The 22,330-nt window shown below is 37.8% G+C and overlaps 2 protein-coding genes across 8 annotated transcripts in view; one reads left to right on the top strand and one right to left on the bottom strand.

Moving 5' to 3' along the window:
* The window catches only part of LRRN3 (leucine rich repeat neuronal 3), a 35,444-nt gene extending 13,931 nt beyond the window's left edge, over positions 1-21,513 (bottom strand). For both annotated transcript variants that reach the window (XM_072783439.1, XM_072783440.1), the window contains exon 1: positions 20,929-21,513. The gene's annotated coding sequence lies outside the window, so the exon portion shown is untranslated. The remainder of the gene's footprint in view (positions 1-20,928) is intronic.
* The window catches only part of IMMP2L (inner mitochondrial membrane peptidase subunit 2), an 847,197-nt gene that overhangs the window by 421,305 nt on the left and 403,562 nt on the right, over positions 1-22,330 (top strand). The gene's annotated exons all lie outside the window — the stretch shown is intronic.

A 22,330-nucleotide genomic window follows, 5' to 3' on the forward strand; every position in this document is an offset into this window, starting at 1 on the left:
GAAAGTGTTTGGGGTAATTATGCAGATAATTCAAGCGATTTTTAAATCATTTTCTTCTTCATTGGAAGACAGCCAAATACCCTAACCTGAGTCTTTGAAGTCTCCATTCTCTGAGTCACCTGACGACTATCTATCTTCCTGGCGTAGTTAAAAAAACAAAACAAAACAAAACAAAACAAAACAAAAAACAGTGATTCCAGCTTCAGTTGATTACATGGACTAGGTACATGCATGCTGCCTTGTGTTTCTGATCTTACATTGCCTTCCCTAGGTCTTATATATGAGAGCACATAATAGGCATGTGTGTGTTCCTCCCACCCCTCAAAAAAAAAAAAAAAAAAAAAGAAAGAAAGAAAAATAGTTTGTTCTATATTGTTGCTGCAAGTAAATGCCTTTATACCACTCTCAGAAAGGATGACTTCTTAAGCATAGATTTGTTACAGAAGGATGGTAGCCAAAAAAGGTTTTCATCACATCTGTACTCCTTGATTAGCTCAGTTTGGCAGAACAGAAAGTCATTGTAAAGAAGATAAGAAAGCTTCTGGACAAAAATCTTATGATGTACTACAGATAGAGAATGAAGAATATTTTAGTTGTAGTATTATTAGAGAAAACTCAAAATTACATTCCAGTAAAGCATGTTCCTCTGACAAGAACTGAGAGCAGAGAGTCTCTGGGGAGTTCAGTTTCTGTTCTGCATATGATAAAATGTTGTTTTTCTTTGCTACTAAACATAACAGCATAAATATCAGTGTGTTTTATATTTTTACTAAGGATTATGAAAATAAATTTTGAAAGGAAGTAAAATAAAATGAGCTCCTGTGATTGAAAAATTTCTTCAGGGATCCCTGGGTGGCGCAGCGGTTTAGCGCCTGCCTTTGGCCTGGGGCGCGATCCTGGAGACCCGGGATCGAATCCCACGTCAGGCTCCCGGTGCATGGAGCCTGCTTCTCCCTCTGCCTGTGTCTCTGCCTCTCTCTCTCTCTCACTGTGTGCCTATCATAAATAAATAAAAATTAAAAAAAAATTAAAAAAAAAAAAAAAAAAAAAAAGAAAAATTTCTTCAAATGCAGTGAACAAGAGAATAAATCATAGCACCACATTTCGAGTGTGTCATGGGTCAGCACGTGGCTGCCATAAGTTCAGTGATAGATGATGCTTTTCTGTTACTGTAACTTAGAACTGATAATACTGATATAGTCTATGTCATTAGTTCCTTAATAATGAGCAAGGAACTATTTATTTTCATTTGGAAAGTGCCAGACTTCCTTCATGCTATATGACTTCTCCCTAAGACTCCTGACACACTGCTTAAAACAACGGGGCCATATTTGTGTCCAGAGCTGTAAGATTTTAAAACAGAAGGACAACAAAAACTACACTGAAAGCTTGAAAAAATCCTCCTGGATTATGGTGTTGAGTCTCGAAAGTAACCATCAAGGAAAAGAGGCAGTTTACACGTCTTTGTGCATGTTTGCATCTTCCAGTGAGAAGACACTCATTATTAATCCAGTCCTGGACTCTATCTCTAATGCTTGTGTTGACAAATGATCAATGGGAGATGACCTGGTGGTACTTTGAAGAAGTCTGAAAGGGCAGACAGAGTTAGTTCTTGGATGTGTAGAGGGTCAGTGAAGCTTTATTTTATGTTTCATGTGTGGAAATAAAAGGTACTACATGCAAGTTAAAGCTGTGTTTCCTTCTGGAGACACCTACTTTACAGCCACTTAACTTTACAGGAATATCACAACAGCTGTTTACACAGGGTTCATTATGTAGGCCTGCCTCAGGGTGACAACCTTGTGAGATTTAGTTGCCTAAGACTACCTTGAGTTCATTAGAAATTATTATTGACAAACAGGATCAAATTAATTCATATTATACCTGCTCATAATGGGCTTTATAAGTTTCCAGGGATATTTGAACACTATACTCTTTAAGGATTAGACTACCTCTGAGTAATGAACATTTGAGGGAATGCGAGATCCCTAAAAATAGTGACATAACAAAAGAAATATGTATTGCCTTTAGGTAATGAATAGAAAAGACTAAAGTTAAATGAGGAAGTAAAAAAGGCAAAATGGCTATTTCTTTGAAATAGAGAGTAGTACAATTTGTGGTGCCTACCAAATTTTAATTTTGTGTTAATGGGCTATATATAGGTCCTCACTAACATACTTCTTTTACAACAGCCATCTCTTGAAGAGCTTGGGTAATATGCCAACTTCAGCATCTTTTTTTGTTGGGGGACGGGTAGGTTGCACATGGCTAGAGAATCAGTTATGGAAAAAGAATTCTAGATCTTAATGGGAAGAGAGAGTACTTTCATAATAATGAAAATTTGCATCCACTTTACACTTAAAAGCCTGGAATTCAACTCATATGTGGATTAGATGAAAACTAGGTGGAAAATATCTGTTTGAAAGAATTTCTCAGTGATAAACTCTCTATAGAAATTTAAGAATATGTTTCAAACTATCCTTTTAGGCGAAGAAAAGCAAATGGTTTTACAATATGTTATAATATCTTCACAGGGTAGGATTTAATATTTTTTTTTTGATTACTGGATTGCAGTTATGAAAAGACATTTTCCCTTCACTCTATTACTTGATTCAAAATCTAGAATCCTTTAAATTTGATCTGGGACATTCACCTAGATTTACTATTCTCATGTGTCCAACTGAAATTACTTTGTGAAATAAAGTTAATTTACCATTAATTTCTATTGCAGGAATAGTTCATATTGCTCAATGAAGAATTAGTCAACATTGATTTATACTATGAGAAACTTTCTCTGAAGCTTAAGAGTTGCATGTATTTTTTACTTACTGTTTTATATTATGTTCATATTTTACATATTTTCTTCACATACAACCATGTAATAAAGTTTAGATCAAACTACTGTGGTTTGGAGTTCAAGATTTAAATTGCAAATAGAATAAATTTTTTTTTCTGATTTCTGCTTGTTGTAATTCAGGTTGCTGGTTAGTAAGTTATATCTTTATGATTATTCCTGGTGTTGTATAGATTTTCTTGGAAGGTAGTTTTGTTTTAGTGAATAAAAGCTCTCCTTAACATAGAAGAATTAAACTGTTTCAGGATAATGAAGAATATGGAGTTGAAAAATTTTAGTTTGATTTTCTTTAATGACTGATTCCCATTAATTAGAGAAACATAGATTAGAAAAAACATATAATTTTCCCTAGTGTGGATTTAATTCAATATCCATGGACAGATAGGGTTATTGATGATTTCTTTATCTTTTCATATTTTACTACGGTCCTGATCCTAAAAATTCTTGAAGGTCCTTGTCATTTCTGTTAATTTCTTATTTCTATCATATAACAATATCAGCAAACAAAAACAATAAAAGTAATGGCAATCATAATTCAATCAAAATTCTGCTACGTTGCAGACATTTGGTTCAATTTCCACTTACGTCCTTATTTGATTCCCAAAAACAATCCTGCTGGCATATGCTGCTATACCTTCTTTACAACTGATACCTTATTATATACCACCTTATCTAAAAGTTCTGCTTTGAGTCACTATCTCTGTTTCATTTTCCTTTCATAGCCTCTAAGACTTTCAGAAAGGACTTATTTACTTTTGGTTTATTGCTTGCCTCCCAGCACACCAAACCAATTTGGACGACTTTTCTCAAGACTGACAGACTTTTTGGTTTGTTGTGGGTGGAGGCCAGACCTTGTTGGTCGCTAGTTGATAGTGATCAAGTAGAAAAGTAGTGATTATTTCAACAGCCTCAAGTTTGTGTCTTTAATGAAGCCTAGTTGGAATACAGAATCTGTGCTGGAAAATGATACTTACAGAAGATGCTATTCCCCTGAGTTCTTTAGGGCATAAGAAAACACCCTTGCTGTAATAAAATTCATATATACTCTGTTATAGAAAAGGGTTAATGTGGGAACCCCGGGTGGCACAGTGGTTTAGCACCTGCCTTTGGCCCGGGGCGTGATCCTGGAGACCTGGGATCGAATCCCACGTCGGGATCCCGGTGCATGGAGTCTGCTTCTCCCTCTGCCTATGTCTCTGCCTCTCTCTCTCTCTGTGTGACTATCATAAATAAATAAAAATTAAAAAAAAAAAAGAAAAGAGTTAATGCAAACCAAAACAATAGCTGTTCTGAGTCAGGTTTGGGCAAATATTGTTGGCACTAAGTTTCAGCAGAAGCACTCAGAATTCATGAAGCACATATGAAATGAGTAAAATTTACTTGGAAATTGAAGTTCTGTATACTAGATTCTCTAATATTATTAGCAGAGTTGGAAATATATAGGATGACCCAGAGCTTTGAAATGGACAGTTGAGCAAAGAAATCTTTGGGGGTTCATTATTATCCAACAATACTGCTCACTATATCTGAAATAATAAATCTATGGCTTCGACATTTAATATGAGCATGAAAAACATTTATTGAATCTCCTATTGGAGATTATAACTTCAGGAGCACCACAATTAAAGCATGTGAATTAAAAAAAATTCCTTTTGGACATAGTGAGATACAAATATGCTTATTGTGCATGTGCAGAATCTTTTTTATTCATTGCTTCGTGTTCGGTCGCCTCTTCTTGAACATGCTTTTGAGTTTTTTGATGAATAGAAATGGGCTTAATGTAAATGTGCAAAGGAACAAACCAAGACTTTTTGTGTGTGATCCAGAGGGCTGAAACTGCCCATATTCCCCTGTGACTGACCAGTTGAGTGTAAACTATAACTGAATGCTGTCAGGAATCTTCGCCCTGCTGGAGGACTGGACTACAATGTGAGGTGATTTTACATGCCTACATAATTTCTAGTATTAGACTTTAAATAAAAACTCTCCTTATTCTGTGTCCAAGAAGAAAGGAAGGAAGAGATGGAGGGAGGGTAGGAAAGAATAGAGAAAGGAGGAAGGAAAACAGGAGGGAGAGAGGGTGGAGGGAATCTCTGAATGTCCACCAGCCTCTCTTTCACTTTTGAGTGAGAGAAACTCTAAGTATTGTCTATTCATGAGCATCGGCAAATCACATTGCAGCTTAACTGTCTCTTTCCTGATTTAATAGAAACTTTGATTGTTTTCTAGGATTTACATTCAGAGTAATTGTTTTTGCATTTTAATATAGTAAGAAGTAGATTGAATAAATGCATAACATATTAGAAATGCTATTAAGCAAATGATTCTATGTGGTACTATTGAATGAATGTTTTCCTTTTCTCTTCTGAACAAAACACAAATTTCTCCAATTATTTTTAAATTGATTGTTCTCTATTGTTGCCCAAGGAAAAGTGGGAAAAAAAAATCTATTTGTGTGTTCATTCTATTTCTTAGTATGATTAAATGGAGCAGCAGACTAAGAAAGACAGCATACAGTCAGGTATTTTCCCTCTAAGATCTATAAATGGCACTTTTATCTGCATACTGCATAGATAGTATTTTCACACACTGAGGCTTCAGTTCCTGTTACCTTATAGTTATTTATATTATAAAATCCCTAGTATATTTTAGCAGCCGTATCTCCCCAATCTTTGCCCTGTTTGACTTTCTGCCACAAAACAATCCTTTAGTCAGGCCTAGGGTGGTAAGAAACTCGGGAGGGTTTTCATATGGCATTTGTGATGATGATGGAGGACCTATCTGTTCTTTCTTCAAGTGGACCATTTTGCTTGGCTTGTTCAAAGTCCCCAAAGTTCCAGAGAGAAGAGACTTAATACTATTGTTTCAAGAGCTGATAACTGAGCTCTTTCAGAGTTGAACTGCCCACATCAGAGCAGTATCTGGGGAGGTTGAAAAGTTATCTAACTGGCCATTCAATAAGGAGAACAATGACTGGAGCTTTTATTGTTCTGTTTTCAGGGCCTTAAATGTTCTACATATTTGCCTTCACTCCCTTAGGTCCCAGTGGAGAAGTAATGAGGGGATGAGCATTCTTCTTCCTGTTTTATTCAGCGTGGAGGTGTTAATTTGCTTGCTCCATTGTGCACAGATGTTGGAAACCTGATGTGTTCCAAGGTCCCACATAGCATCTTTGTGAACAGACTATGTTATATGTTACTGTGAGATTAAGAATGTGCTTCCATGAAAATTAATGATCTTTTCTTTGCACCTTGCTCTTATTTTCGGTTCAGAAAAATAAGCTTGCCCTTGCTGATGCTTTAAGAATTGAGCTCTTGGTGTATTCCTCGGCGTATCATGCGTGAATTCAATACATACATTGGTGGAGTTAAACTGGCTAAAAGAGCTGCTGATGACAAAAGTGGGGATGCTATATATGACAACGGCCCTATCACATTCATGTGACTCAGGCAATCTGTATCCATCTCCTTTATATTTCTGTGGATTCTTTTTTCTTTCCTACTTGCATAAATTGGTAGTATACATGATAGAAAATGCAAATGACAGAAAGCAAGCCCATTTTTAAAGCTATGCAAAAGTAAATCTACTGTCAGGAGATTTGTTCCCCTGGGGCGGGAGGAACAATAAAAAGGCATGCTGTATTTGTGTCTTAAAAGGTACTTTGAGGTTTTTGTTTTGTTTTGTTTTTTTCCTTCCAGCAAGCTAAATAACACATGACAGTTGCCACAGCAACCCATTTTTGTGATTTGCAGAATCGGGGAGCAAACCAGATGTAAATTGTCAGTCAATAAGTGTCTGTTGTCATAGAAGATGGTTACATATGCAGTCTCATTTGGTCAATTTATATACTTTTTGGTGTTTTGTTCTCATCTGCTCTTCACCATGTGCTGTCGTGAATTAATATTCCATTCTTTGGCTACATAATTTTTTGAGTTTCATACATGATGTTAAGTGGGATAACTAGATGTCAGATTCATAGAAGGTGGTTGTTGCAAAATAAAGGTTATTTGACATCTGTTTTGTCATCTTTCGACATAGTGACACTTGGATTCTTTGGTTTATCCCAGGGAGAAGAATCAAATTAACTCTTAAGGGGCACTTTAAAAGGTTTTGTGGTTATTTTATTTGGAAATGCAGATTTATTTACAATTTATTTGTAAATTCTCAATCTACAGAAATGAGTACATTTCTGTTTTCATGATTCTTTTGTTGTTTGTAGCAATAGAAATCGTTCTGCACTGGGAGTTCTTGGAGTCCATGGCCATGCTTTTGTATCTGTGCTTTGGCAAGTGGATCCACAGTTTGGACTCAACTCACTTCTAACTGCTATTGTACCTGCAACTCCTCTGTCCTTCCTCTTATTTTTTCTTCTCTCATTTGTATAAGACTGTCCCCTCCCTCTGCTTGCATTTCCATTCTTCCCCATTGTTCCTGAAGTCATGACTCTCTTGTTCCAGATTTTGCTTCTGCTTCCAGTGGAATGAGAGCCTGGGTATTTGTGTGCATATTTTAAATTAATAAATAGTGCAGGTTACAACTTCCCGGAATACACTGACGTCTCTTCCCCTGCTTCCCCTTGGCAAGTCCTCCACATTTTCCATCCCTACTAACAACCCTCCTTTTCCCCCACACCTAAAAATCTTTCTTTAGCAGGTGCTCCAAAAAGCCAAGCCCAAAGAGACTAGGTAGAGGGATTAATGATGAGGTTTTTCTATTATTTAGCACCATTTTAAACTACTGCTGGCAATCATACTTAATACTTTCATGTATACTATCCTCTCCTCCCTCTTTAAACTGAGAGCAGCAGCAACTGAAGTGATGGTGGTAGTTACTCAAGTGACAGCATAATGATACTCAAAATATATAAACTGGAAGCACTAGCGGCAGATGTGAGAGAACTTCTATAACGAACGGTTATATTGGGTAAATCTAAAGCAGATGACAAAAGACACTGTTTCATTCTCTAGACTAATACTGGACTGTGGCTTACAGAACTATGCATTTATGCGACATGAGGACACAGAGGGAGTGGGTGAAAGAGAATTGTATGACTCTGTCTCCTCTCGACCTGGGGTTCCATCAGTTTCTAACTGTAAAACCAGCTAGAGCTGTGAAAAATGAAGGCATGCACGAAGGAAGGAAAGAAGGAATTCTTCAACAGTAGGACTCATTTCTCTAGCAAGGTTGACTTTCAGAAATGTTGCCTGAGTATAAGCCCAAACCCAGAGATATGTGGTGTTAAGCTTGAAAATTGAAAATGAATATAAAGCCTTCCCTCCAAAGCAGTATCATAGGAATATCACTTCACTCTTCCCACTTTACCCCACACTTAACCTTAAGATTCCTTAAGTAACCAATGCAAATGCTTGATCTGATTCTCCTGCTCTCTGACTCTTAAAATGGTGGTCAGTACATGCAGCCTAGTAATAAAGGGATCAGACATGGACTCTAGTTCTTTCTCTTCCTCTGACACTGATTCTTATCTATTAAAAGATGGGTGATGACAGTATCTGCACAGGGAGATGTCATGAAAATTAAAACAAATAGTGCATTAAAAATTGTTAGTACAAAAAAGTTCTTACTACTGCATCAGAAACAAAATAATCACTAAATGTTAATCGCTATCAAATTATTAATGGTAATAATAATGCTTATAGCTTATTAGAATATACTGTAATTTAGACTAATTTTGGAATTGGAGATGTGAGAACAGGAGAAATGGCAGAGCAAAATGGAGCTACTTGAGATGGTATTTGACTCTTAATTTCCATTAAAGATTGCAGAATTTTATTGGCCAGTGGATTTTTTTTTCCAGAGTTTTCAATGAAAATAACTCTTGAAAGACACCATGGTATTTTTCACCTCAGTTATGTGGCATGTCTTAGAAGAAGAAATTTTATTGGCGACCAGGTACACGTAAATGTTCCTAGACTTAATTGAAATGTTTGAAAACTGGAAAGAAACTATTAACAGATGGCAAATGTTTTTAAGTCTAATATTTGTGTATGTGCATGCATGCTTATATTAAGATGGCACAGTTGTTAACGAAATCTACAAAAATGATAATACCGCTTTTCTGAGGTGATGAAATAGGACAGTTGTCATTTCTTAAGATGTGGTTACATTTTGGGGGAAACAAAATTGTACATAGATTGTTAAAATGTAACTTAACCATCATTCATTTGTATTCACAAGGAGGATTTTTCACATGAGAGAAAAGTGAGAACTCTCTCTTTGAAACCACTATAATAAATGGACATGGTGGTATTGAAGAAGATCATGTTATTGTCAGCAATTTAAAAATTTTAGTGCAGCAACTCAACGGTTTGAGTCCCCATTATCCTAGACTCTGCATTCTTTGGGGTGAAACTCACGACTGAGTCTTAATGAAAGTTCACAAAAATAACTTGGCAATGAGATTTATAATTTCAAAGATTGCAGTTATTTTCTGTGTGTTGTTAAGTTTCTGAGGACCCCGGCAAAGAAGATTAGAGTGGGATGGTCTCAGAGCCTTTTAAATTTGGGGTAGAGTGTCTAAGAAGAGAGGAAATTTCCAAAGGAGTAGCACAAAGAACTGGGATCGTTCTATTTCTGTTTTGGATGAATATGAAACTTTTTGTAGAGTTGTCATTTCTTGTATGTTTTTCTTTTTAAGAATTTGTCTTTCTCTCTCCCTCTCTCTTTGCCTGACTTAAAAGGGAAACAAAACAACTCTTCAGCTAAAATTGCTTTAGGGCGCATATTCAAAACCCCAGTCCCATATACTTAATATGCTTAATGCGGCAGCAGCAACATATTACCGTCAATAAAATGCTACTCTAAAGAGGCATCTTGAAAAGTGAGTGGAGAATGAATTGGGCTTCTGCAAGACTCCCAACAGCTAAGAGGTTGTACATATGTGGGTCCCTCACAGAGAAGGCTCTGCCCAATTTCCCTACAGGGTTGACTTTGGGAACTCTGGGTCATGATGGTGCTTAAGAAAATGAATGATTTGGGATGCCCTGGTGGCTCAGCGGTTTAGCACCTGCCTTCAGCCCAGGGCGTGATCCTGGGATCCAGGATCCAGTCCCACATCGGGCTCCCTGCATGGAGGCTGCTTCTCCCTTTGCCTCTCTCTCTCTCTCTCTCTGTCTCTCATGAATAAATAAATAAAATCTTAAAAAAAAAAATGAATGATTTGACAGGAGCAGTTGGCCCAATGTTTTTGAAACCCTACCATCACATGCTGTGAAACAACCACTAGACAAGGATTGAATCACCTGGTTTCTGGTTCTAGTTATGTATTTAAGTAATGAGTCACTTTGAGCAAGTGACCTAAGATCTGTAAAATCTCTCTCAGTTTAACAATTCTGTTATACCAGCTCTGACTCCTTATATTAGTCAATGACATTTGAAAGCAAATCAATAGGCAGTATAGAATCCATTCATTACTGATGTCAGTGGGCAGTTTCTGGGTGACCCTCAGTTGAATTGGATGTGAAATGTAGTAGAGTGCATGAAAATAGGAGTTCAGGAACATGTGGGAATAAAGGGTATTGTCTACTTCTGGTGATACTCCCCCTGAGGATATGCACCCTACCACACACAGGCATTATCTGAGAGCCAAGAAATGACTATAAATGGCAGTAGAGAATGGGACCATTGTTACCATACACTTACAATCATATTACTAAAAACATCCACCTGACTGTCAGATCCTTGATCAAATCCTTAACTCAGTTAGCCTATTATTCTTATAAAATCCTTATCAAATCCTTAACTCATTAGACATTATTCCCAGTGTCCTTTGGGGAAAAACACAACATGGTAGGCCTATTTTATGAATATTTTATCATTTTAGGCAATTAATTGTTTGTCTCAAATAAACAATCTTTATAAACCTGAAACAAGAACGACAGACAATGGACAAAGGAAAGGGATCTGAATCTTTAACCTTCAGTTCTGAATCTTTGTGCCCCGCCCCCAACCAAAAAAATCACTAGGGATTCTTATATTCTTCCAGACATTTTAATATTCTGTGTTAAAAATAAGTGCCCAAGTGAAAATGATGTAGCTCATCACAGAGACAGCCTAATAAATTTTGCTTTCACATTAAAAATGAAGCAAAATATACAAACATATTTATAACATTTAGACAATGAATTTATAAATACTTTTGGAATATGGTACCTTCAAAAATCTTGACAGAACGGTATCTCTTAAGATGGAAAAATTTAGAGGGATCAATAGACACATTTGATTCTATTTGCTGTGTCACACATACATCATTCCTTATCAAATCTTGAGATCCTATTTATGGACTATCCTATATCTATGGTGATTGAGTAAATGACCATGATGTGATGTGTCTAAATGAATGCCTAATTGGTATATTATCTTAGAATATCTCTCCTTTCAAAGATTCATAGACACCTCAATCAAGTAAAGTACAGAGTAGCACACTGATTTATAATTTAACATGATTATGTCAAACAGGAAGCCCTTTGCTTAAGTGAGGTTAAGAACTCAATATACCATTACCTTCAGTGCAGTGTAGAAAGGAGTGGAGGCAGGATGTGGCAGTCAAGGAGTTACCATTCTAGATAGGAAAAATTCTTTATGGAGCAGAATTAAACTTTCAAGTGTTCACGATTTTTCCTAGGTGTACAAAATATTTAAAAATATTTCAAAAAATATTTCAAATATTTCCCAAATCTGATAAGAAACATTTGAGGAGGAGAGGGGGGGAAATTGGGTTGAAATCCTGTTCTGTATGTTCAATTTGGAAGATATTCACTGTAAAAAAAAAAATCTTATTCTGTTACTGATTTGCATTTCCTAAGAAATGATAAAGATCTTAGCTATTCATAAGTCCTTTTGGAATTCAACCATGATTTTTTTTCAAACACACTACACTTCTGAAGTTACACAGATTAACGAGAATGTTTGAGTAAAAAATCCACAAGTAATACTTTTACTTTAGGTTAGTTGAGTTATGTTAAGTGTTCATTATGTCACTTGTGAAATGCTATCAGGTTGCACCAGGTGGCAAAACTGTCAAGTTTGCTTAATTATTATATAAGCTTTCTGATCTTTGCTGAGAAGCTTAAAACTATAGAAGAAACCTATTGTTGGATGCTTTTGCATAAAAAGTAAAATGCTTCCCAAAGGAGAAATATATTATGCTTATTCTAAGAAATATGTGATGTAGGAGGCACAATAACGTGGTTTTAATAGAATAGGTTTTGAAGTCAGAAATTCAGGGTTCAACTCGGGCCTCTGGGCACAGTGGGGAAGTTGGGGATGCTTCTCCATTCTGAGCCAGTGCCTTTGTGAGGACAAAAAACATAAAGTATGAAAGAATTTAACTGGGGTCCAGGCTGTGGTACATGTTGAAAAGCTGTTGACCAGCATCCCCTTTCTCTCTGCTCCTCATTGTTGTATAAGAATATAAGAAGTAGTAGGAAAACAAAAAAAAGTCCAAAACTTTAATCTAAAATTATACACATCCTTTATTTCTTACATGTGTTGAGTTAGGTTTTTCATGATGCATGGATATTTTAGCTGTTTTTCACCTTAAACTTGAATTTCATTTTCATTTGTCTAATTACTTACATTTAAAAAAAATCTTCATTCTGAAAAGAAAATATACATGAACATGAGCTCTCAAAACCCCATTCCTAATCATGGGAAGATTCCTTAGTAACATTTTGGCCTTAATTTCACATTCAGCTTTTTCTATGTAGGACAAATTGAAGGACTCCCCAGATAGCTCTTTGAGGAGGTCACTCAGTGAGAAACGCTGAAGTTTTGCAAACAGCTGGCATAGAATACTTCTGCTGAAGTTTTAGGTTTGGCTCAGCATGCTCAGTTTGAAAATCAGATTTTGTCTATTAACTCTGCAGAGCTGGAAGCTTTTTAATACTGAGGAGGATTGATGAACTTCATTGAAAATTGATGATCATACTAGCAGTATGAAATAGTATTCACTGTTTTGATGCTTCCTGTTTAAAAGGGAATGCATGAGTAAGGAAGGACCCACAGATTGGAATTAGGGCAGTGGACAGATTGTTACAAATAATGAAAATTAAGACTTAAAGGCTAAGCTTTGCGTTTTTCCTTTGTACCAGTTACCACAATCCATGGCCACAGGTAAAGAAGCGTGTTGCATTCTACTTGATGGAAAAATGGTGGAAGAGGACTATAAGCTGCCAGTTCTCTAGTCTGGCTATGTCCTAAACTGCAAAAATCATTTTAGTTAATCACACAGTGGTACCCAAATATAAATAAATAAATCATCACTTCCTCCAGAAACAACAACAAAAAGAAAATGTGAATGAATCTTGCAGAGATAATATCCTCGTATGAACAGAATGCATGGTAAGAAATGATAAATGGAGTGATTTCATTTGATAGAGAATCTGACTTCTAGAAGGCAACATGGACAAGCTATATTCAGGAACTACCAACAAGAGGCAGTGTTGCCTCCTGCACAAAAGCTGTGTTCCTTAGAGCCAAACCAACTAGGTTCCTTTTCCTGTTCTGCCGTTCATTAGTTGAGGCAAGTTGCTTTTCTTTGTTAAGGCTTAATTTCCTTATTTGTAAAGTGGGGGTTAGTAATAGTACTTGCCCCATATGGTTATTATGAGAATTAAAAGGGAAAGCACCTGTGAAGCGCTTAGTACAATGTTTGGCACAGAAAACACCTGTATGTAATAAGTGAGATCGGCTAATATTATGACCATTCCCTTAGCCAGTAAAGGATTATCTAAGAGATAGTGTGCTCTGAATTCTTAAGGTCTCTACTGAAAGTATTTTATGTCATAAAACATGTAATTCTTCCCTGTTTTGTCCAACAGCATTACGTCGTGATACAATTTATAGTGTAAATGAAAGATGAGCCTCAGATGTTTACATGGAATTTACTTGCTCATTAAAAATAAAAGTAACTGATTAAGGAAATGGTAGTTTGGCAAATGTCTCACTGATTTTAAAAAGTTAGCTAAACATCACCTTATGACACTCCTTGAGCAGCTGTAGTGTTTGTGTAAGAAAATGCGTGGGTGATAAACTACAGAAGAGGAACAAATATAAATTATGTGTTTGGTAAGTGAATCAGTTCAGCTAGTCACACAAGAAATTGACTTGTTGGATGAATACAGTCTAAGCTCATATCTAATAATGGCATGTGTTTTTCACTCAAAAATTACTAGGACTAGAACTTCCAGGGTTTCTGTGTGCTTAGAATGCCGCCCCCCCGCCCCCCCCCCGCCCCCCCCCCCGCCCCCCCCCCCCCCCCCCGCGTAAGGTAGTAGCTTTGTTTTTCTCTTTCCATCCTATTGTGCTTTCTCTTAAATGATACAGCATTGTAACCCAGACTGAGCCCCATTTTGCCTACTTTATTGCTTTGTTCTCAGCCCTTAGACAAATGCAGTGGAAGGCTATTAACCCCCTAGCCTTTGTAGAAATCAAAATATGATCTGTCTGGGTGTTTCAAATTACCCCCTGCAACTATTGAAATTTCAATAAAAGCCATTGTGGTTCCATATACTCTTTGTAGAATAGATTCAGTAATTGGTGATTCTGAGTGGCCAATTTTTGATGAAAATAAAATTCGGGGTAGAGCCCAGAGATACTGTTAGTGAATGGTGATAAAGACCACTATGTCTTGGGCATATGAGTATAGCATAGCAATGGGAAAAATATTCTAAGGATATATAAAGGCCATTATGAATTGTATTTCTGAAAGTACATGTCTTTTTTGAATTTTTTTGAGTTTTTATTTTTTTTTCTTAAGGAAACTGTAAATTAGCTGACAATGTAATTTAAGTGCCTTGACCTTTCAATATTATGGGACTGTAAGGTATTATGGATAAATTTTATTCCTATGATAAATTTTACTTCTACCAAAATATTTGCCCTTGTTTCTTTACAGTAATTTTATTAATTCAGTTTTGTAATTTTAGAGAAAACTTTTAAGAAGCACAATTTTCTCAACCACATTGAAAGTGAGGCCTCCTTAAATATTTTCTGTAGTCAAAATATACTATTATTCTAAGTCATTGTAAGTGTCGGAAGTCCTGAGCCTTCCTGATGGCCATTGCTTAGTCCATGGCACAGTAGCAGGCTCGGTCCCCGGGGGAATGAATGCATTCTCCCATTCTTGGAATCCCTACTTTGAACACATCAGTAAACATTGCCTCTCTCTTACTCTTTGGGGAATTAAATCCCAGGGATTTCAAGCCTCTGGAAATAGAAAGGGTTTCCTGTTGATTCCAGGCCCTTAATTGATTCAGGGGGTTGGGGAATCTGTGGGCTTTTTTCAATATAGGTGTGGAAAAATGATAGGAAAAATGTTTACACTCCTTCCCAAATAGAGTAACCAATTATTTGTGGAATGCTTTACTTTCTGGAAATAAGACTTTGTATGACAACCTTGAGTACATGCGTTTTGGGCATTTTCACCTATTCCAAGGACAACATTATTTTTGAAAGACAAAATTTCCCCTAGAGAGCTCTCAGCATAATGTGAATACACTTACTGGCATATTGAGGTCTTTGTGTGTCATTATCTCCCTAAGAGAGACTAACCAGGAAGGAGATGCCAAAGTTGGTGCTTTTATGTTGACCTTTCATCCATTGGTGGTACATGAAAAGATTTTGAGAACTTTGTGCATAATTGTCCAGCAACATGGAACCTGCCTGAATAATTTATTCATTCAATTTTATCTAGTTTTTGAGACCTTTGCCAACTGTTTACCAAAATATTAATGCCGTCAGAGAAACATACAGAGGAGCAGGTAAAACAACATGGAGTCCTTTCCTCCAAGGATAGATGTTGGGTGTGTTTTTCATATTTAACTTGATCATATCATTAACTTTGCTTTAAATTAAGAAGTACAGATTTTTATTTGCAAAAATCTGCCTGCATAGAGTGGTATGGTGCAAAGGATATAGGCCTTGGAAGAGTAGGTCTAGAGTGGAAGTTCATCAGGAAAATGGGAGTGTCTATTTTCTAACAGAATCATGAAGTGCTGGGTACTATGATCAGCGCCATACCCCTCTTTATAGTCAGAAGACACTAATCCCTCTACATGTTAGCTCCCTCACAGTGGCAAATCTGTAATCCCATAGAACCTCGTTCTCTGATCTTAAAGGGAAGATGATAACATCATACCTACCTAACCAAATTATTGTGAGGAGCAAATGTCATTGTTAAGAAAGCACATTGTAAGCAAATAATAATTGCTCTACACAAATATTCACAATCATCATGTTACTTTTTTATATCCTTTTCAACTTCTGCAAAGTTTTTGAGTCAGTTCATTACTATTATCCTAAGCAAAATTTGGACAGCACATTTAGAAACCAAGAAAAATTTGCCAGGAAGAAAAAAATAGGGCTGTGAAATTCAGGGGAGATGTCATTGCCTACAGACTCTCATTCAAACTTTGGAAATGAAAACATATAAGGCAGGATGGGGAGAATGGAGAGAGGGAAGTGTAGGGATTGCTATCCTGAGACTGTCCTCACTGTTTTTCAGTAAGGTGTAAGCCAAGCACAGACCCTGGGAATGGACGAGGGTGCATGTAAATGCCTTAAAGTATTACAGTGAAACCCAGTAAAAAAGGAGGTAGAGATTCTCTTCAAAATTCCTGTAAAAACTTCTAATGGATGACTAATATTTGAATCTTTATAGCTGAAGGATAGCAATAATGTTATTAAGATGTTTTAAAAACAGGGTCAAGCTCGAATTCTTATGACTCTTTACAAAACATAGTGGGCTATATTCAAAAGATGATCAGTTTGAAATATTTGGGTGTATGTACTTAACAAATTGTTATTGCTTCTATTGTTGAATTCCTGCTTTTGCTTTTAAAATACTTGACTATCTGGATAAACATTTCCTTAAGTTTTGTAGAGTTTTTTGTTTTGTTTTGTTGGTTTTTTTTTTTTGCACAGATCCATAAGCTTTTTGTCTCTTTAAAAAATATTTGAGGGACACCTGGGTGGCTCAGCGGTTGAGCCTCTGCCTTTGGCTCAGGGTGTGATCCTGGAGTCCCGGGATCGAGTCCCACATCGGGCTCCCTGCATGGAGCCTGCTTCTCCCTCTGCCTGTGTCTCCACCTCTCTGTCTCTCTGTCTCTCTATCTCCCCTGCCCCATGTGTCTCTCATGAATAAGTAAATAAAATCTTTAAAAAATGTATATAGTTGAAAGACTGAGTAGGTGGACTTTTAATGGAGTGTTGGAGGGAGCACTCTAAAGGGATCTACTCTAGACTTCCAGAAAGAACTGTGTGATTTGGACTAAACATGTTAAACCCTTTGTGCCTCAGTTTCCACACCTGTGAAATGAGCATATTAGGCCATCTTCCAAAGGTCCTTTTCAGTCCTAAAATTCTATTTTTATATGAAAATACGTTTTCCTTCTTTATTCTCTTATGCTGAGACTCTGTGTGCTCTTATTAATGGCACCTTAAAAAAAAAGCCCTCCCTTATTATGGCCTAAAAATATATTAACATAATAGCAAGCACTTATATACAAACTTCATAGTTATACAGATATAGCAGATGGCTGGCTGGGTACCATATTTCTTCATAAAGATTTGAGATGAGCATTTTGTCTTTTTCTCTAGCCTTGTATGTAATGACCTCTAAATAGCATCTACTGAGATCTTCTTTCACCCCTCCCATCATATTAAAGAACACATTTTTATTTCTCCATTGCTTTTTCTATCCTCTGGCACCACCTACTTTCTTTATATTAGAATTTGATTTGCTTTCACATTGTGGTCAGAGGAAGAGTTGTTGTTACCACGTTCTACTTCCCAGGTGTGGAAGCAGACATCACTTTATCAGAAGAGAGGCAGGGAGGATTCACTGAGCTGTGTGCGGGACCTGTGTTCAGCGGCAACACGGTGCAGCTTTCCTCAGTACCCACTGCCTGGCCAGCATCAGAGAGCTTTATCTCTGACAGCACAGGCAAGATGTGCTGATGTATTGCCCGCTGTTTACCTGCCTTAGTTAGTTTCATGGGACTAAAGAGTGATTCATAAGTGATTAAACCCTTATAACCAGCTATACGTGGAACATTTTAGTGGGTTGCAGATGTGTCCATTGTTTCTTCAGATTGGCTACAGCTACATTATTTTAAATTATTCTTTGGGGGCATCCTTACTGAGGCTTGAAGGAGGGACTCATGTTTTTAGTATGCTAGTAGCTTCCTTTTAATGATCTGCTTCAAATTCCCCAACAGATACCTCATCTATGACCCTCTTCAGGGGCTGCTAAGTAATAACATTTAACTTACATAAGTGTTGTTTTTTTAAACTCAGGTTACAAACGTTTCTGATCAACTTCATCAGTTTGCAATAAACATCACCATGCCATATCCCAGAGGAATTTTGCACTAGAGAAAATTCAGAGTGTGTGTGTGTGGGGGGGGGGGGGGGGTAAGAGAAAGTAAAACATCAAGCTCATTTTGTGCCAAAAAAGAGAAAAAAAGGGAGGAAAAAAAAGCAATAGGTGTAAAAAAGAACAAAGAAATAATAAAATACAGTTAATGAATCCTAAGTTGATCACCTGTCTCATAGGTCCCTAAATTTCTGACCTAGAAAGCAGATAACACTGTTTATGGAACCACTGACAGCAACAACAACCACCACAGAAAAAAAATGCCACTTACTCATCAGCATTCTCACTCAGTGTGTTGCCTGTGACAAGCGACACTCTTGAAAAGATGGTCCTTTGAAGCTTGTCTTGCCAGAAAGCTATTTCTGGTATAGCTACACAACTGGGGAGACTACGGTTAAGTCTTCCGGGCATGTTCCTAGGTCCATCATCTGGCATTGGCAGCTGCTGATCAGATCACCAAACTCACCGGCACACATGGGGTGAACACACGGAGACGACTGGAATGGTAGTATTTCTCAGACTCAAGTGGGCACAGTGTTGATCTGTGTAATCCACAAAATATGTATGTGGATTTAACCAAGGTTAAAGAGTGAATCCACTGTTCTTAGGTGTCATTGACTGCAATTTAAAAATAGGCTCCGTAGGATTTAAGTATGTGTACGTTTCATATGGGAAGTTTCCTAGTAAAAGGTCTAAGAAAAAACTGAAATCAGTACTGCAGTGCTACATTATCTAGGAGTTTGAGATTGGGAGGCTGACTATCTACTTCAGGCTTTTCCTCTTGGTTAGCAACTTAGGAGTTACCTCAGAATCTCAGATCTGCTCTGTGGCAAAAGCAGCACTTCTAATGAACAGCAAAAAGCAAAGAAAACACCTTTTCCTCTTTGTAATGAATCATTTTGTTTTTTTCTATAGATTGCATGTGGCATTTGAAGCAGAGTGAGCAAGCCTGCCAATACTGCGAGCTAATGCTTCAGCACCTTTCATTTTTCACTCTGAGCAGGAAACCTCTTCTTAAACTTGTTCATTTTACAGAGGGAAAATCGAAGCCAGTGGCATATTGTCAGAGCTGCTTTATTGTCATCATTTACAAAGGTCACTGGAATTAATTGACTTCTTCTTACATATTGTAAAGTGACTCATATTTTGAGACATTTATGGGAAAGTGGCAAGATCTAAGTGGCTGGTTATTGTCTTTTGGTTTTAGCTCATATCATCAACTAGGAAACCAGTAATAACTCTGAAATCACAGTTGTAGAAAAAAAAATACCTTGCAGTTGGAAAGAAGCTGACCCCATTAACTATTTGGTTAGTTAAACTAAAGGAAGGGAAGAGAGAGCTCCGGAAGATGAAAAGCAAATACTAAGTTTGTTTTAATGTCTGTACAGGACCCATTAAAGGAGGTAGTGAATGTTTCCACGAACATCCTTAATTGATGTTGTCTGTTTGAACGCATATTCTAAGTAGCTGGCTTCCTTTGACAAGACTGGAAGTATAAATTAACCCACACTGTATTCCATGAATCATCGGTACATGGATGCTCATAGTTTACTGAGAGTAATTCTGTCTCAAAGGCATTGCTTCTGAAACTAAAGAGAAATGTAGGATATGAGTAATACATATATAGTGCCAGGGCACACTATCTCCTAGGTAGGTATTTTGAATGCTGACTTCTTGCCTTTTTTATTCCTCACATTATCCCCTTTGCACCAAATTAGGAAGGTTCCACTCATATTCATAGCCTGCCCTCACTAAAATTAGAGGCATGGAAACAAGGACATACTGTCAAAAATAAATAAACTAGAAGCGAATCAAACCACATAAGCTCAATAAGAGCCAAGGGAATAGAATAGTCGGTCTGAACAAAAATCTTCGGAAATAGCGAACGTACTTTCTAGCCACCCTGCTGTGATTCCATTAATTACCAAAGAAGATTAGAACTCTTCTGGTTCATGGGATCCTTTTACCACGCGTGTGTCAGTTGCAGCTGCATTAGCAATCAGGCATTGCCCTGTCCCTTCAGAGCGGCGGGAGGATGTTATTAAAGGGAAGTCATTTACCCCGATCCGATCCGTAAGATGTAGCCTGGCGGAAATTCAAGAACTGTTTGTGATATGCTCATTCCGCCACTCCGCTTAATGGTTCTTAGCTCTTGACATAACAGCACCATTTGCCTCAATCTCCGTCCATTGGGTGAAAAGGGAGGAAGATGCCCCCTTTGGGGGGGGGGCGTTGGTTTCAAAATACAGAATGATGTGTGGTCTGCTTTTCATGACAAATAATGTGAAGAAAAACGAAAATTCTGCTCTTCTCTTTCCTCTCTTCACTCCCACTGTCCCCTCTCCCTCCCTCCTCTCCTCCTCTCCCTCCTCTCCCCAGCACTGCTTTTTCTCTCCCACTCACATCCTCTGATGGGCGTTCAAGCTAGTAAAATGCATGTTGGAGAATCCCACAAACACAGCTAAGCATCCCCAAAGCCAGAGGGCTTTTGCATTTGAATTTCCCCTCAAAAGTAAAAACGGAAAGCAGAATGCTTTAGATTTCAGACAAGAAGAAAACATCCACGGAGAATTTAGGTTTGAGAGGAAAAACAACCACCACCACAACCACCACCGCCACCAGCATCAACTACAGAGGAGACCGAGCCCTATTTCCATTGAAATGTATATTTTGAACTTACCTTGCCAAAGCAGTTTCGGGGATACACCGCCCTCCGTGTCCCTCCGTGCTGGGGTCCTCAGTCCTCTTAGCAGCGATAATCACATGGTGGTGTTCTCGCCCGGGTGTAAATAGGTGCATGTGTGTGTGCGTGCGATAAAGTATGCACAAACATGTGCTACAGCTGGGCACACATGCGAGCGAGCTTGTGTCTGTCTGTTCTAAGCTCTCAAGGGAGGCAGGAGGCTGCGGCTGGGGTTCCTTCCCTCCTCGGGAACTCTGTCTCCGCCGGCAGCTGGGGCTCTCAGTGCCGGGGACCGAGGTGCTGGGAGCTGGCTTTCTCTCGCCTCGTTTCCATGGTGGTTAGTGGTGCATCGCTCACCCGATCAGTTGTCACACTGACATGGTGCTGCCTGCTTGGCGGTCATTAATAACCGAACACCCTCCGCTCCCCAGAGAGGAGCCAATCGCCTCGGACTGCCAGGATGTAGCACTCGCAGCTGCTCCCGTCTGGTTGGCTGAAGCAACCTGTCTGTTCTGTGACACTGCTGCTTAGGATACAAATAAATGAACCAGGCTTGCATATTTTCCTAGGTACCATTCCCTTCCTGCCTGCCTTTCATCCTGCCTTCCTTCCCTCCTGCCTCCTTCCTCCCTTCCCTCCTTCCCCTTTTCCTTCCTCCCCCTCTCCTTCCTCCTCCCATCCTTCCTCCGTCCTTTCTTCCTTTTTTTATTTTTATTTTGGAGAGGAAGAAATTTTTGACAAGTTTTCCCATTTTCAGGTTATCATCCATCCAGAGAAACTGTGTTTTCTCTCTGGAAATAGCAGGCATGCTACAAATAAGGATTTCCCAAATATTAAAAACACCTGGGAGGGACGCAGCGGCTCTGACTCCTCTGTAAAGTTCACCAGTGGCTCTATTATTTAAGAAGAGTAGCTCAAAACTGTTTTGAGTGGCATTTGGTTTTCTGTTGGATGCTACTTAATTTAGTGCATGTGCTTACTGTTCAATAGCATTTTTCTTTTTCAGCACTGACCTTTCTTATCTGGATTGACTACATTTTAATTTTTTCTCTATAATTCACAACACTGGCATATGGGAGGGTATTTAAAAAATAAGTATTTCCAATTATATTCATTTCTTTATATCTGTGCAATTAATCTGACGGCCGTAGATGAATGGGTACACGTGTCAAGGTGTTCGTGTGGGTATTTCTATGTGTATGTTTAGAAGGTATGTTTTACTACTCTTGGGAGAGTATTTCAACTCTAATCAATTAAATCCTCAAGAAACCGATTTCCCTTTTTTTTTAAAATTTACTAGTTCTGAATTATATTCACCCGGAAAATATGACACATATACCACATATGTAAGACACTTACCCAATTATCAGAAATTTAGAAAAGAAACACAGAAAAGTAT

Source organism: Canis lupus, chromosome 18, assembly GCF_048164855.1.
Source record: "Canis lupus baileyi chromosome 18, mCanLup2.hap1, whole genome shotgun sequence".
NCBI classification, from domain to species: domain Eukaryota; kingdom Metazoa; phylum Chordata; class Mammalia; order Carnivora; family Canidae; genus Canis; species Canis lupus.